The 16,734-nt window shown below is 36.8% G+C and overlaps 1 pseudogene; it reads left to right on the forward strand.

The window, feature by feature from the left end:
• Positions 1-6,277: 6,277 nt before the first annotated feature.
• LOC142078373 (uncharacterized) lies at positions 6,278-10,351 on the forward strand (annotated as a pseudogene).
• The last annotated feature ends 6,383 nt before the right edge of the window (positions 10,352-16,734 follow it).

The raw sequence follows: 16,734 nt of genomic DNA on the forward strand, positions 1-16,734 counted from the left end.
TAGGATCAATTCTTCTTGGACTTTCAATTACTTTGATCTTTCACTTTTTTCAAGCACAACTGATTCTTGCAGATACTTAAGAATTATAAATATTGTAGAATAATTTTTTTGGAAGAACATAACCAATCTGATTCACATACAAAGTATAAAGATGACAATTTTTATCTCTACATAAACCAAAAACGTTGCCATCTGGAGATTTTATCATCTGTATTGCTGTGGAGGTAAGAGAGGTATATAAAATCCTTCAGAACCTAAATTTGGTTTCACCTTCCCAGTTCAAAATGATATCTAACTGTCTCTGTAGGACAACTCAGAAATTGTGATCATCTGAGCTGCCTTAGTTAATGAACATGTTTAAAATGGAGGATTGTGGTGATTCTCTGTCATGGTTTAACCCAGCAGGCAGCCAAACACCACACAGCCGCTCGCTCACTCCTCCCCCCCCCCCCCCCAGTGGGACAGGGAGAGAAAAACTCATGGGCTGAGATAAAGACAGTTTAATAGAACAGAAAAAGAAGGGAAAATAATAATAATAATAATAATAATAATAATAATAATAATAATAATAATAATATACAAAATGAGTGATGCACAATGCAATTGCTCACCACCTGTGCTGACCAACAATCAAGTTGCGATTGCTACTTCCTGGACCACGCCTCTTATTTATATACTAAGCATGACATCATATGGTATGGAATACCCCGTTGGGCCAGCTGTCCCGGCTATGCTCCCTCCCAGCCTCTGAAGAGTCCCTGACTAGCAGGGTACTTAGCAACAACTGAAAACATCAGTGTGTTCTCAACATTCTTCTCATACTATATCCAAAACACAGCATTAGGAAGAAATTTAACTCTATCTCAGCCGAAACCAGGACATTCTCCTTGAAAGTTTCCTTAGGATGATGCTTTCATGATAAGTTCACAAGTTAATCATGGAAGCTTATGTCGATGCCATTTATTCTGATGAATATATAATATCCTAACTATTAGTAATGTATCTCCTTAAGTTGTAAATAGAATTTAAAATGGAAATTGAATTCCTGGGTAGGATCTTAGTTCACCAACAGCTGTACTATTATCTGTTTGTAGCACACTGATATTTACTTGGCAGATGTGTGTAGGAAGATTTTGACCTCACATGGCTCCCAATCTGCTTCCTTTACTCTTATGAAATCAGTAGAAAATCTTGATGTTTAAAGTGAGCCTAAGTAGTACTGATTCCATGAACATAACTTGCCTCTGCTTTAAATGTATAGGTTTGAATGCTGGAAAAGACTTTTCACATCGTCATCTATCACAGTCTTACAGAGTCCAGATGACTCAAGGACTACAGGATAACATTATAGAGGTGTGACAACTGAAGCTGCAAGAACTTAGCAATTGCACTGGAATTCTATTATGGCACTATTAATCTGTTCAGTGTATGGTAAATCTTACTTTTATTCAGCTCAAGGAATCTTCTTTTCCACATTGAACTGGGCAAAAATGATATAAAAAAAGGAGGTAGAAACCCCTTCCAGCTCAGCATCTGTGAAGCACAAGTTGTCTGCTGCCAGGAGGTAGCAATTTAAACTACCTCATATCAAACCCATCACCACAGTCTCAGCTCCTCTCTACTTGGCAGACAAATATCATGTCATTGGTGCATAAGGTATCCCCTTTTAGCTATGCACTGTGCTACACAAGGGCTATAAATGCTCTGAAGAGATTCCAGCACTCTTCACATCTCAAGACAAAACTATAGTGTTTTTTCTGGGGGAAGCAAGGTGCAGGATACAGCATGTGGCAAATGTGAGAAGGAAACAAATTTTTTTATAGGTCTATAGCAGTCTCACACCCTTTAAACCCCCATCTGACTCCCCCTAATCATTTGTGGCATGACTTTTTAAGCTGAATTGCTTACAAACATTCTGACACAATGCTAGTCAAGTTGGCTTTGATTAGCTGATACTTTGAACTCACAGCTATAGTGTCTTACTATGTCTATACTATATTACCGTATTGATGTTGGTGGCTTCTGGTCAGTTTGGCATGTTGTAGCTCCTAAAACTCCTCTGCGTACTATCTAAGTACAGCAGGTGGAAGAATTCAAAGTAAAGCTAATGCATGAAAAAGGACACACAAAAAATCCTTGTCTAAAAGAATTTTTCACCCCATGACAGGAATTTGCATGATTTGTAGGGGAAGAGGCATAGCTTGTATAGGCTTGTATGCATTTTTATTTCTAATTTAGCAAATTTCTACCAATTTCTGCAGTATACCTCAGCTGTATTTGTTTGTAATTGCTTTAAATGCAAAAGTTCGTCTTTTACTGTTATTCAACCTCTTCAGTAAATATAATTCATAACAGCTCTGAGTCAAATTCTTTGCCTTACAAGTGTACTAGTAGGCTACCTAAAATGAGTGTTTGTGGATGTTGGATAATTGTAGCTGACATACCATCAGTTCAGCGTGTAGTTCCATTTTTTTAATGATGTATTGCATTTAGGACTTGCAAATCACCATTCAATCTTGATAGGTCATTGCCCTTTGTGGAAACAGATGGGTGATTCACAGTTGGATCTTAGACACAGTATCTCAGGGGTACAAAATATCTTCGTATTTCTTGCAAATGTCAGAAGAAACCTGTTTGCTTCAAATGATGTCAGGGGCAGTGCACATGATCACACATGCCTATTACAGTGCCTGAGTAGTATTCTAATGTAGTTATATGGAAGAGACTGTATCATTAAGCAACCTAAAAAAATTAATTTCCTGGTGTAAAATTCAGGTTTTGCATTATATTTTATTGATCTGGGTACATTCAGCTCCAATTTTCCAGACTTACAAGATACCCAAGGGAAGAGGGTGGGGAAGTAAATCAGAGAAAGCAAAAGCATAATAATTCAAAACACAGAGGGGTTGTAATGGGAAGTAGTAAAATTGAAGATAGAATGCAGGAGGCAAACTACTGGCGGCCCAGGTGATGAGTCTTCTTGCCACTTTCTAGGGAACCCAGCTGATATATCTGGGCTCAGTTGTGGCTGTCTGATACAACAGCTCCTTAGTGAAATTCAACATAACATTGAATGGTTCTATGTTGTTTTTGTTTGGGCTATTGCCGCAGCTACTCTGGAGGAGGTTACTAGCCTAGGCTATCAACCTACCAAAGTTGCTGAACTGTTCTTGCACCTTTCTTTGATCTGGTACAAATGAGCCGCACCAGAGAATCATAAGCAGGCAATAAATCTCCTTTAAAAAAACAAAAGTTGATCAGCATTGTTTGAATGGAAATTATGTCATATATGGGTAGGGTTCAGCCTCTCCATTTTTATTGTAATACCCATGAGTACTACTGATCACAGCCTCTTATGTTCCTTTTACCTGTTCTGAATAAGAGGGAGAAGTACTCAAATCAGACTTCTGTATAATCTGAGTCTAGTACACCCAGACTTCACACATTTGACTGAAAATGCCATAGGAGTCATTCAAAGTACTATGAGTTCTCCTCCAGATGAACTTAGATGCATGCAAAAGGAATATACAAAAGAAGAGTGTGCAAGGAGGAGAGTGGAGAATTCATGAATGAAAAGCTGAGGAAACCAAGTAACTTTTTACTACAGAAATATTGGCGAAGAAAAATAGGTGAAGAAAAAGAAGTCTATCCAGCTTGTTTAAATAATATATTTTCTTTGTTTTAAGCAAATGCAGGCTGTGAAGAAGAAATGGTAGAAAATGATTCTAAACAAGAATGAGAGGAAATAAACAAAATACATTTAAAGGATAATTTAGACTTATTCATAGCCAGTGCATAGACAGACATACTACAAATCCTGTTTAGGAACTATGTCATTGCATTTCAGTAGTGCCGAACTTCTAAGAGACACATCAATCTGTTTAATATTCCTGTGCCCTTTACATAAAACAAAAAAAAAGCTTTTATCATAATACCTTTGATGGGACCTTTTCTGAACTGAATTTAAATTCCAGTTAATACTTTTCTTAATAGGGTAAGTCTTTATTAGTTCTACTATTTAGAAGAAGTTAAACTGCTATGAGAATGGGTATGATACTTCAAAATGTCAAAATAAATGTTAGAATTATTTTTCCTTGTTATCTGTAACATTATTGGCTGCTGTTCTGTATGCATTTCCTGAAGGATTTTACATCATTATTTTAAAAAACAAGGAGAGACAGACAGTGATAAATTAAGGACAGTTACTAAAATGCTTCTGATAGATCATGTGAACTGCAGCGTACTTTCGAAGGAATCTGCTATTATTAATCTGATTGCAAAACTAACAACTGCTTTTTAATAAATGCTTTTTCTAGGTAGTTGTAAAAGAATGAATTTTAACATAAAGAATTATTGTATCTGAATATCACTAAGAAATTGCAGGTATAAAAGTAAAACCCTGGATGGTCTATAACAACCTATACAAAGTTGTTTAAAGCTAAAGGAAGAACGGGTTTATCCCCAAATGAAGCATCAGTGTTACCACTAGTAAACTCCGGGGGCGGGGGGGGGGGGGAAGTGTTTATGGCCAGTTAACCTTAAATGCATGTATTTTACTAATATAATAAATTGTTTAACTGTTATGCTTTTCCCTGTTTTAAAAAGGAATAGCAATGATTTGCTCTGTTAACTTTTGAAGGTGGGGGGTTATCTATCCAGAAAAGTCAGTATGATCTTCGGAGTATATAATCCACAGTGGATCTGCAGCAAGTTTATTACCTCTCTGCAGTATGGTCAGTTCTGGATTACTTGGCCCATACTCAACAAAAGCTAGAAAAAGAATCTCTTAAACTAAAATAGACTCATGAAAATGATCAGAGAACTAGAAAATACTATAAGCTTCAGCATCTCAATCCATTTTGAGAGATATTTTAGGTATAACTGTTAGCTATCTCAAGGGATTAAAGCTTTGGTAACATCCCTTGAACTTGTTGGAAAGATAAAAATAAGATCCAGCAGATGGAAACTGAAATTGGGCAAATTAAAAGAATAATAATAAGTATAAATACTTTCAGCAGTAAAAGTAACTGACTGTTGAGAAAGCTAAGCAGGAGCTGTTAGGATTTCCTACCTGCAGAAACTTCTTGTTCAATATTGGTATTTTTTCCACTAGATGTTATAGTACAGTCAGAAATGAATTCTTGTAGTTCTCTTATATTAGACATATGTATAAAATGATTTCTTCCAGTTTTATTTTTGATTTGTGAAATTGGGATAGGTTAAGAAATGTGTTATATATTATCCAGGCACCTGTAGTGTATTCACTGGTCATCTCTAATATCTGATAATACCCTGACTTTCTCTGCTTTACTGTTCTCCTCTTCATTATCAGGAAGGTAGAACAACATCTCTTAGCTCATAGCCTGCAAAACAAGAAAAATCATTTAATCCCAAGATCTTTTTTTCTGTCAACACTAGTAATTTTGTCAAATAAAGGAAAAAAATAAAAATCAGAATGAGGAAGTAAAGTCAGGAGTTATGCCTGCTTTTTATTACACTACAGATATCCGCAAATAGATATCTATAATTTGAAAGTTAATTCATTCCACGTTTTACAACTCACAGACAAGCCTGCAGCTGCCTGCTGTAGTATGCTGCATTGGGATCTCCTTTTGAAAGCCCACAACACAGTTTTGAAAGACGTCCGATATCTTGTCAGAAATAATAGTAGAATACTGTTTGAAGTACTCAAAGCATCTCCAAGCAATTTGAGATAAATGTTGGTTAGACAATAAGCAATCAACAGAGATCAGATAACACCTGATGAGCTGAGCCTTTGAACCTGAAACAGGAGAATCTTGACCCTGAATCAGTCCCTGAATGGTACCACAATGTCTATACAAAGAAATTACAGTGGAAGTATTTTACGTGTTTATTTCATTAACATTACAGTTTATTGGTTTTCCAGTATCCCAGAGGGATGCTCGACTTTCCAAAGTACTTCATCAATTGAATAATCAGTATGGGCCCACCGGGAGCCCTGTGAGCCGAGCATTCATTGCAAAAACTGATCTTAGCGCTCCACCTATGGGGAAAAGAGAGTATCAGGTAGCATTACAGCCAGGACAGCCTGTCGTGGTAAATTTACCACAAATTGGAATCGTATGTATGACTCTAACTACACCTTGTGGCCCACTTACCTGGGAAGCTACTGATTAGCAATGGTGCAAATCATAGCATAAGTGCGTGGTGGATTTTTCCTTCTTTTTAATGGGGTAACCTGTTCAGACTCTCCCCACTGAAACAAGTCTTTATTCTCTCTTACAGCACCCCGCAGATGGCAGATGGAAACACTGTGTTCATGCTAGTGCAAACCCTGAAAACGCTGCTTCTCCTAACCTGCGGCCAAAGAACCCTCAAATGGCCATGGTCTCAAGCTCATATTGAGTCCATTGGGAGTATGAGAGCACACGCTAACAGGAGAAATTTAAATCTTTCCACTGTGGTCATGCACAGAACTGGAGTATACTTAGAGAATGAGTGGAGCTGGTATAAAGTTGAAGCTTACGGCAAAGTTCCCCTACTTAGGGGAACAGCAGGGGAAGAAATTAAAATAAGATGCCGGATGACGGGCGTCTACCCATGAGAAGGCATATGAGATTTCTGTGTACAACATTACATCAAACCCAATAACAAAAGATACAAAACTTTGCGCCTCTGAAAGATTGGACTGTTGGTACAATTTTACCTTAGTACCACCTGTCTTCATAATCTACATCTGGACTCGCAGGGACATGGGACTATCATTTCACTTCAAAAAAGACGTTGCTGAGCCTAGCACAACATCCACCACTCCTCACTTAACATCTGCCCCGATTGTAAAAGATAAGAAAACTCTATCCCCACAAATTTCCAAAATGAACCTTACGCTATTAAATACACAGGCCAACAGTGAGTGTTGTTTAATCCATCATGGTCCCTCAAACAAGTGGAATTGCAGATCAATATCTCTGCAGTTAAACCTATTTGCTCACCATTCCTAAGTATGTCCTCTGCAGGATGGTTAGCGTGGTTGCGTGGACGAACCCTCACCTCTCCAAAACGCCCAAGAAGAGATGTGCCTGGTATCTTAGGAACAGGATTAAGAGTATTAAAAAACATTGGTGCTGAAGTTTTAGCAAACAAAATAAGCTCAGCAACAAGTAATTGACCCAAATTAGAATGTCTATTGTAATCTTCTCTATCGGCATTGGGAACTAACCAATGGCTTCTGTCTGATATATTACCCCAACGGGAAAGAATTAATGAAAAGGACCGCAAACTAATTGTGAATGCACTAGGTGCAGCCCAAATTAATGTCTCTCTCGCTCTTAGTTGTATTCAGACTCAACTGTGGGTACAATCTACTGTGACAACGATTGTAAGAGAAAGTGAAGAGGGCACCTTACCCACTGAAATTCGAAAGGTAATCTGGGATAATGCAACTGAATTTGAAAGGGAATTCCAATCCTGGTGGCTTCTAGTTAATTTCACTTATAACCCCACTGATAGTAAAGCCACAGCTTTTGTTTTAACAATACACAATGCTTTGGTACACACCATATACCCAATCATTGCGCTGGGATTAAATCACAATGGAACTGTCCTCTGTCTGTTAGAACATAGAATATGGGCCCAACAAAATGGGAACAAATGGCAAACTATTGATGTTGATGCATGTGTTGTAAGGGAACAACAAGGATTTATTTGTGAAAGTAATACCATTAAGGCCCAAGACATTTGTCTTGACACTGAACAAAATGTTTGCCATTTTGAAACACATCCTGATGAAACCCCTGAAACTGTACTTATATATTTTGGAAATGGGTGTGTTTGTATGAGAACCCTTTGTGATTCTATATTTACAGACAACACCACTGTAGAGACATATAATCACTCAAATATCTGCATTTGTAATTTTACCAAAATTATGTCATGTGACTTTAAGTATTCAGCTCCTGTCACAACCCACGAATTGCTACAATCTAACTCTACATTGTATCAAGATTTATTGCCTACCCCTATTGGAATGAATCTTACATTGATAAGAAAGCTATTACAGCATGGTGATCTCTACCGATTGCTGAAACAAGTCAAAAAATGGACAAAGAACCCTGATTACCATTCACCATGATGCAAAAGAAATATGCCATGTTCTGGAAAGAGTAAAAAAGGATGGAGAACATAATTGGTGGGATACTTTATTCGGATGGTCACCAACAGCGACAGGAACTTTGAATCAAATACTTCATCTAGTTGTGATTTTATTAGCTCTAATGTTATTATGCTTATTACTTATAATCCTTCTGTTTGTAAAGACTTGACATGTAACGAAACAAATACTCCTTGTTCATCATGTGAAATCACCCAATAATGTACAAAGTGAAATTAATAGTAATATTTTATACTAAAAATATTTGCTTACCGTGGATCTGCAAGCATGCAACATGGTATATAACTAACACTTAAACTAGACAGCTTATCAAATAATTGGACTCACCACTGATCTGCAACATGTATTTATGACATAGAGGCAAGAGGTAACCATACTACCACTCTATGAGTTGATGAAGTGGATTGACTGCAGTCACAGGATGGAGTGTGACAGATGCGCTCGACCCCTTAACCAAACTAGTGGTAGTTTGGTACAGGCTCCAAAGAAGGTAAAGGCCTGAGCTGTAGCCGGCCAATAACTCCTCTAGTTTTGATCTGTTCTCCAAAAACCCACAAAGGAACAGAGTGACAAAGTAAACATCAATACAGATGAGTTTGGAACACCGATCATGTGATTAAGGCATAACTAACAGGTGGCTTTTCCAAAACTCATTTATCAAAAAACAAAGTTAGTTGTGGGTACAAGGAGTCTCATGCCTACCTTTCTATTGCATGTGATGTGACTATGAGCCAACCATTTTATCCCATAAATATGACAGCCTTCTTTGAGGTCTCCCTGCTAGGTAGTGTGGATGCATGGCAGTGATCTCCCCTTGAGCTGGGATGCCTCTCAAGATTGCTCCTCAAGGCAGAGATACCTTTTTACCAACGCAGATCGTTGGATGAGCCGGATTTGAGTTCCCCCTGAATTGCAGCTAGACTGCCGCCAGGTGACTCTCCCCTTGAGCAGGGATGCCTCTCAAGGTTTGAGATTCCTCACCTGAGACTCAGAGATCCTTCCTTGTCCAAGGCAGAGAGATCCCTTACTCCTCAATGTGGAGAGACCCCTTATTCCTCAATGTTGAGAGGTTCCTTGCTGCAATAGATCCTTGGTAAGTGACTAACAGCTTGTTAAACTTTGTAAGTTTTGCTAACTCAATTTTCCTTTGTATTTTTCTTCCATGCAGTAATTAATAAGGTGAACCTTGCCATCAAACTTATTAAACTTTAGTAAACCACTGTCAAACTTGTTAAATTCCATCGAATTTGTTGAACTCTGTCAAATTATTATTTTACCTCAATAAGCATATTGCTTCTTCTCTCTTTTGAGTGAGGTGCATTCCACTCCTCCGTGACACATTCAAACAGCTATATGGAATGAAGGCTCTGGATATCCTTCACGTATTTGACATCTTTTATCTGGTGAAATCTACCTACTTATGACTTGAAAATGTGAAAAGTGTATCCTAATCATATTTGAACAAATGTAACACTACTAGCTTCAATACTTCATGAAATGAGCAGGACCTGAAATGGACTGAGATGACAAAGTAAGTGGGAGATTGAGTCCAGAGATGATGATGAAAAACTTGAAAAATAAGTGTTTGGAGTTATTCTTTTTCCTACATACTATTTCTGATTAATCATGTATTATTTTCTGTTTCTCTTAAGCAGTCCTAGATCATCTTCTTTTTTCATAGTATAACAACTATAACCTACTGGACACTCTAAATTGTGTCTTTTGGAGCTAGCTCTAAGGACTGTAATACAAGGGAACTTCCAGAGATTTTTGGATTTGGCTGGTTCTATGCTACGTTGTAGAGCATGGTGACCTGCTGAAAGGGAAGACCAAACAACACAGTCACTTTTCTTAAAATATCTTCATCAAAGAAGGAAAATCCCTGATTCAGTTTAACTTAAAATACTCATCACTTGGCAAACTAACTTTCTGAAACTGGAACCTTAAGCTTTAAGAAACCAGTTAAAATCAGTTTCAAATCTTACAATACAAAGCTTGATGAGACGTTGTACTTCTAGGCTTACCACTAGAAACTGGATGGAGGAAAAGATCCCTGCAGCAACTGAGGCGGCTGCTATTAAGACTCCTCAGGGCTTAAGCAGCAAGTCAAGGTCACTGTGTGAAACCAGCCAGGGAAGTGGAACATCTGGCCGAAAAGTAGACCCAGTCACCGGTGCAAAACCAGGCATGGTGCAATAGCCTCCTGTTTGAGTGCAGCAGTCCGGACAAAAGAGAAGAAAGCCTTGATGAGGCAGATGGGAGTTCAGCAGCAGACAGGGATGTTGGACAGGGCCTGGTGATGGAGACAGCAAGATAGGTCAGCCAGATTGCACAAGCACAGGCATCTGTTTAAAAAATGAAGGCAGAACTCCAGGCTGAAGGTGGACATTATGCCTTATGTGATAGGCGTCATTGTTATGAACACCTTCCCTTGTTTAAAGTATGGAAGTTTTCCACAAAGAACATATATAAAGAACATTTATACAGCACTTGGGATTGTCTGGAGAGTGGGGAAAATTTTTAAAGTCAAATTCAGGGAGGAGCATCAGAAAATGAAAGAAACAAAAAGTCCAGGAAACATTTATGGGATGATTCTATACTCATGGAATGACAACTTTAAAGGAACTAGAGTTTCAGAAAAATCTGAGCACGTGATCTTTGGGAGTTAGACAGGTTTATTTTCTATCCCCAAGAGGCTCGCTTTGATATATGTGGCCTTAATAAATGTGTTAAAAGGTTAAATAATATGAATGAAGTGGTCAAAACACAGTTATCCAGATAATTTGTAAGGTGCAGGGGGAAAACACAAGTGGGAAGGGCAAGCTTTTTAAAATGAAACAGAAGGAAGACAAAGATTTTTTAAATTCTGCCAATTTTGCCATGATGTTATATATACTAATTCTTTAGTGCTAATGTTACTTATGCTCTAAATTGGATTAATGACACATGGACACTCCTGGCATTAATCCACTGTTCAATGATACTGTAATAACAATCTTTTTCTATTTAATAATGTATAGTGTTTTCTAAGGGGATACATTACATAATTTCAGCATGTTCCGTCTGGTTGTATTTGGATACTTATCAACATCACCAAACAAAACCATTAACTTGTGATTATGTCATTTTGATAAGAGAAAGCATATGTTTCCTGAAAAGTGCATAAACATCAATATTTAGCAACCCACCAGAATCTAATGATGAATTGGTCTTTTCAATCTTTCCTGTTAGATGGTCTGACAGCCCTGTTGTCTGTATATGGCTTGCAGTCAGCTGAAGGGGAAAGGGCTCATTGTGCTAAGGATGTACCCTATTTTCTCAAGAAATATGCATTGTATACTTATAATAGCATATTATTAATGTATGTACATGACTATTGTGAATATTGAGAAGAAATCAAGACTATGAATAGCACTGTAGAACTGTGATAAGAATGAGCTGCAAACTTCTGAAAGGTTAAGATTGAACTGTACCTGAACCACAAATAGCACATGTGTACATATCCCTCTCCCTCTCCCTCTCTTTCTCTTATGTGTGTATTTGAATAACCATATGCAATACTACTACATATTATTAGTATTAAGTAGCATTATTAACAAATAATCATGGAAAATTTCTGTTAGAAATTATTTCCTTTGGGAAGGACCTTCCTAAAATCTGGCACATAAAAGCAGTACTAGAGATAAAATACTAAAGGACATTCCTTAATTCTTGGGCGGGGCTAATTTTCAGAGGCTAGTGAAAGTAAACTAGGATTTTTTCCAATATTTCTTTTCCCTGTTTTTATCCTCAGGGTAGCTGGAGACAGAGCCACCTGTATTGCAACACAATAGTGTAAGATTTAAAAAATAAAAATAAAAGAATCCACTAGTAAGGAATTTGCCAGTGGAATTTTTTCTACTCATCGTTTATAAATATACTGCTACTGCTACCATGCTGTAGTAATGCTTTTGTAAGCCCTGAATGCATGGAGAGCTTTGTTTGTGTCTAGCTGAACTCTAAAATACTTCATAAATATTTCAGATTGCCACTGGCTGACAAGGAAAGCCTGGAACCAACAACAGGTAGTACTTTAAACATTTAGGAAACTGCAAATAGTGAAATGATGTTGCATAATCTTATCCTATGAGACATATGGAGGAAAAAGACACACATGAAAGGACTTACACAGGCTCAGAATTTTGAATGAAATGATAGGCTCACATTAGGATATACCTCTGAGGTACATGGCTTACATTGTTGCTGAAACTCAGATTGCATATACATAGGAAACCCTTTGAGAGCTTCACATGTGATGTATATTTCATGCCATTAAGTTCCGCAAGCTTTAGAATTTTATTAGATTCTTGGAAACAAATGAAATACAAAGTGTGCAATGTTTAATTATGCTTCTTGCAAGGATACTTTTACAACTTATTGAAGCAATGTGTTAGCTGTCAATATAGCAATAAAACTGTAATAGGTTTGTTTATGTACATTTTAAAATTAAAAAATACTTTTTTAGCTGGGTCATATACTTTGAGAGACACATTTGCAAATGTTTTTTCAAAGTGAATAGCGTACACCCCATGTTTTTTGGGTTTAGATCAGCTCCATAATTTTATTCCTTTGCATGCCTGTTACCATTTTATATAAATTTATTTCTTATTAGCACCACTTGTTCTAAAGTATTATAAGCAGTTCCCATTGTTGACAGCCAGGCCTTTCTTTCTTCATATTTAAATCTAGCCATAGGAAATATAAACATGAACACTCTTTCACACAAAAGAGTGCTTAGTTTCTGAAAGGAGGTCTCTATCAGTTCTCCCTTAACATTTGACAGTAAGTGCATCTCTCTTCTCTTCAGACCATGGCACCTTTCTGTGATTTTGTTAATGGATTCCCTACTCAGGTTTTTAAAGGATTACTTATATCATCTGCTGTATTTGTGTTGAATTACTATTTCTGAGCAATGAATTGAACATAGATATATATAACTTTGTTCATAGTTTTCTTACTTTCCTTTCAATACAACGACCAATCCTCAACTGCAAATTTTCACTTTCTTTAAGAATTGCTCTCTCAAATAAAAAAACTTTCTTTTAAGAAAGCTCCCCACTTGTTTTGAGGAAAAGAGCTGGAGACATGACATGCACTCTCTGTTTCACATAGGTGAATTTCATGTAACCATTACAATCAAGTGTTCTAAGCAGTGTGTGTCAAAATTCCTTATTTGGTCATTGGCACACAGGAAATGTGTGCTAAGAAACTGTGAATCTGGAGAAACTCAAAGCCTTTCTCAGAAAAGCTTGCATTGTTTGCTGAAATTGGTCAGGGTGTATCTACATGGGTGCGTGAGGGTGACGTGAACTTCTCTGCTGTTCACTTCATTTTGCTGTGGTGCTTTGATGTGGTACTGTATTAGAGTATTCAGCTCCAGGAGTTACCATCAGTATGAGCTTGGTTATCCCTCTAGCTTTCCTACTTAGTACTGATAAAGTTGTGTTCCTATATCATCTAGCATGTTCACAACTCTCCTGACCCTGTCAGGTCAGACCTTCATTCCATCTTGGCTCATCATCTGAATAAACTTTTGAAAATACTTACTGTCCTTCTTCATTAAGGAATTATATGCAATATATATGATATATAGTCATGCACAGATCCTAATTTTTCAGATAGCAAAATTTAACGTAATTTGGCTAAGCCATTAAACCATCCTTTCTGCCTTCCTCCTAATCTCAGAATACATCCTCTGCATCTTGCCCTCGCAAACATAATCATACAAATTTTTTTGTACATTAAAGACTGCACTGTATGAGAAGGTTTATATGCAGAGAATTCTAAAGTCTCTGCAAATACAGGAAAAACAGTGAACACAAAGATTATTTCATACTGCCTAAGAAAGATAACATTCTTTAGGATAAATGATGTTTAAGAACAAGTATACTTTGGAACCTTCATTACAAATAACAAACAAAAGGTAAAATAGGTTGGAATTTTTTCTAGGTCATTAAATTAGCTACGGACATAACAGCCCTTCAAATACATTGGAAGAAAAGTTGTTACTAAAGATTTCAATCAAGGATGGATATATGCTGCAGGTCTTAGGCTTCCAAGTATTTTACCTTTTTTGGATGTTCTAAACAGAAAATGTTTTTCTGACACAAGCATGTCTTGCCCAAGATAATTCTGTATTAAGTTCCAATCTAATGTACAAAAATGAATCGATCACTGAACTAAACTAAAAGTTCACCTAATCTTGCCTGATTATATTTAAATAATTAAAATAATGAAATACTTAAACATACTTCAATATCCAAGAAGAAAAATGCTGGAACAAATGAAATTATAGCAGTGATAGTTTTGTCACTGAAGTAGGACAATAACAACCCTGTCCAGGAGGCTAAAAAGGAAGGAAGTACTAAATGTTATTACTGCTTATTTACAGGTAGAACATAGATAATATTCACAGTTACCATAATGGGATATTTTTTATTCCAGCTAGGGAGGAGATTAGTTTTAAAACTTTCCATTTGGACAAGCTGTTAAACTCAAGAGCCTTAAAAGCTGAGAAATTAAATCCATCAGTGTTTATAATAGGTCTCAGAATACCTGGACGATGTCCAGGATCCTAGGCAAGAGAGGCAGTGATGTGCTAATAGTTAGATTGTTACTGCTTTTGACAACTAAACTAGTAAAGTTGGCATTGATTCTAGCCAAAAGTCCTGAGGAACTGGATGAGTGAAAATCTCCTATTGATCTTTATATGTCAGGGGGCTACCCAGCTATTGAAAACCACAATTGGAGGAATCCTGCAAGTTCTGCCTCCAAATAAGATCTGAAGACTTGGCAGTAAGCTGAGCCATCTCCCACTTTATGAAGATAAGTTAGGCCAGATTTAACAATAGATTAGTCAGTCCCTGTCTGGAAAATGGAGCCAAAGCAAACTCCCTGAGATACCTCTGTGTAGATGCATTGCAGTTGTATAATCTTTCTTTGGAATTTATAGCCTGAGTATAGCATTCTCTCACGGGAAAGTAATATGAGATCATATCTTTTAAAATGTGAGCTATTCAACCATAAGAAAATCAGAAAATGGTATGAGGAAAGAATTTATAAAGTCCAACAGAAATGATTCCTGTGCCACGCTGAGCTTGTCAACACCTCTGGTCATATTTTTCTCTTGTAAGGAATACTGCAGTTGTGAGGCCCTAATAGAAATCCTCCTAGGAAAGTACAACCAAAGAATGATGAAAAATAAGAATGCAAGTGTTCCCTTTTCTGAGCACGCGCTCTCCATTTACAGAAATTAAGCAAAATCTGTCATCAAGAGAAGAAACAGAAGTTAGGAAAGGTGGTTTAAATTAGTAGAAAGAAAGTGACTAAATTTAAATGACACAATATTCTGTAAAGAAATTAAAGTTACTAAGAATAATGGAACTACTCTATCTGTGGCTTAGTTTACAGCTAGAAAATGGAGCCACTTACAAATAGCTGGAAAAAAGTGGCATCATCACTAAAAAGTCTGTGCAACACATAGAAAGCCAACTAAATCTGAAGTAAAAATCAGCCTTGCTGCTATAAGCCTCTGTGTTGGTTTCTCAAATGTGGTTGATTACTTCTAGCCACATTTTGGGAGTGTGTTCTCATTTATAGGAGGTCAGGTGTGCATGGGCTTTTGAGAGCTAAACAATTGAGTGCCAATTAGCTGTTCTACCATGTGTGAAGAAAAAAAACCCCAAACCATAAAAAACACCTTCAGTCAGCAAATATTTTGTGAATCCATCAGTTAAAGGTTCAAATGGATATAGGACCTAACTAAATTATCTGAACATGTTTTTGAAGTGACAGTATTGCCTGTTGCTATGAACAAAGGTAACTGAAAACCCAAGAATGTCAGTGTGAGATTCCTTGGAGAATAGGCATGTAGGCCTAGAAAGGGAGAGGGAAATATATTTATTACAGACATGTAATGAGCCTAAAGAAAAATTAAAATGTATTTTTTAAATCCCTACAAGTTTGTTTTTTTTTTTTTATCCTGTGCTCTATTCCCAGGTAAGGTCTGTGCTGTCACATAACAGGTGTTCAGTCATATCTCTTTACAAAAAAACTAACTGAGGCTGAGATGAAGGAAAGAAATTTTGTAGAGAGTGAAACATGAATAAAAGCTCAAAGAAGTATGGTTTATATTAATGGCTTTTATTTCCTGCACATCTGTTATGATTTGATCCCCAGTTGCACAGACTCAAGGTGCAACCTACTAGTCTCTTTATGCTTTGAGGTAGACTTGGTCTGTACGGGAAAAGAGCAATCAAACATTCACATCTGAATAACACATTTTTTAAAAAATAATAAGAGGTTTTTTTTAGGGAAAAAAAAAGTTTGATGTTTTCTTTGAATTTGCCAAAGATGTTGGATAGAGAAAGAAAACATCTTTGGTTATATCAATGAGTTTATTGATTATACCTCTGTAAAACTGAGTAAATTTTAGCACCAGCTTTCATGCTGTCAAAAAAAAGCTACATAAAATTCGTACTAAATTTTCCAAGTGGTGTAAAATATATAAAACAGTAAGACCGTAGCACAGTAGCAAATAGTTT

This window comes from Calonectris borealis, chromosome 2 (assembly GCF_964195595.1).
Source record: "Calonectris borealis chromosome 2, bCalBor7.hap1.2, whole genome shotgun sequence".
Classification (NCBI taxonomy): domain Eukaryota; kingdom Metazoa; phylum Chordata; class Aves; order Procellariiformes; family Procellariidae; genus Calonectris; species Calonectris borealis.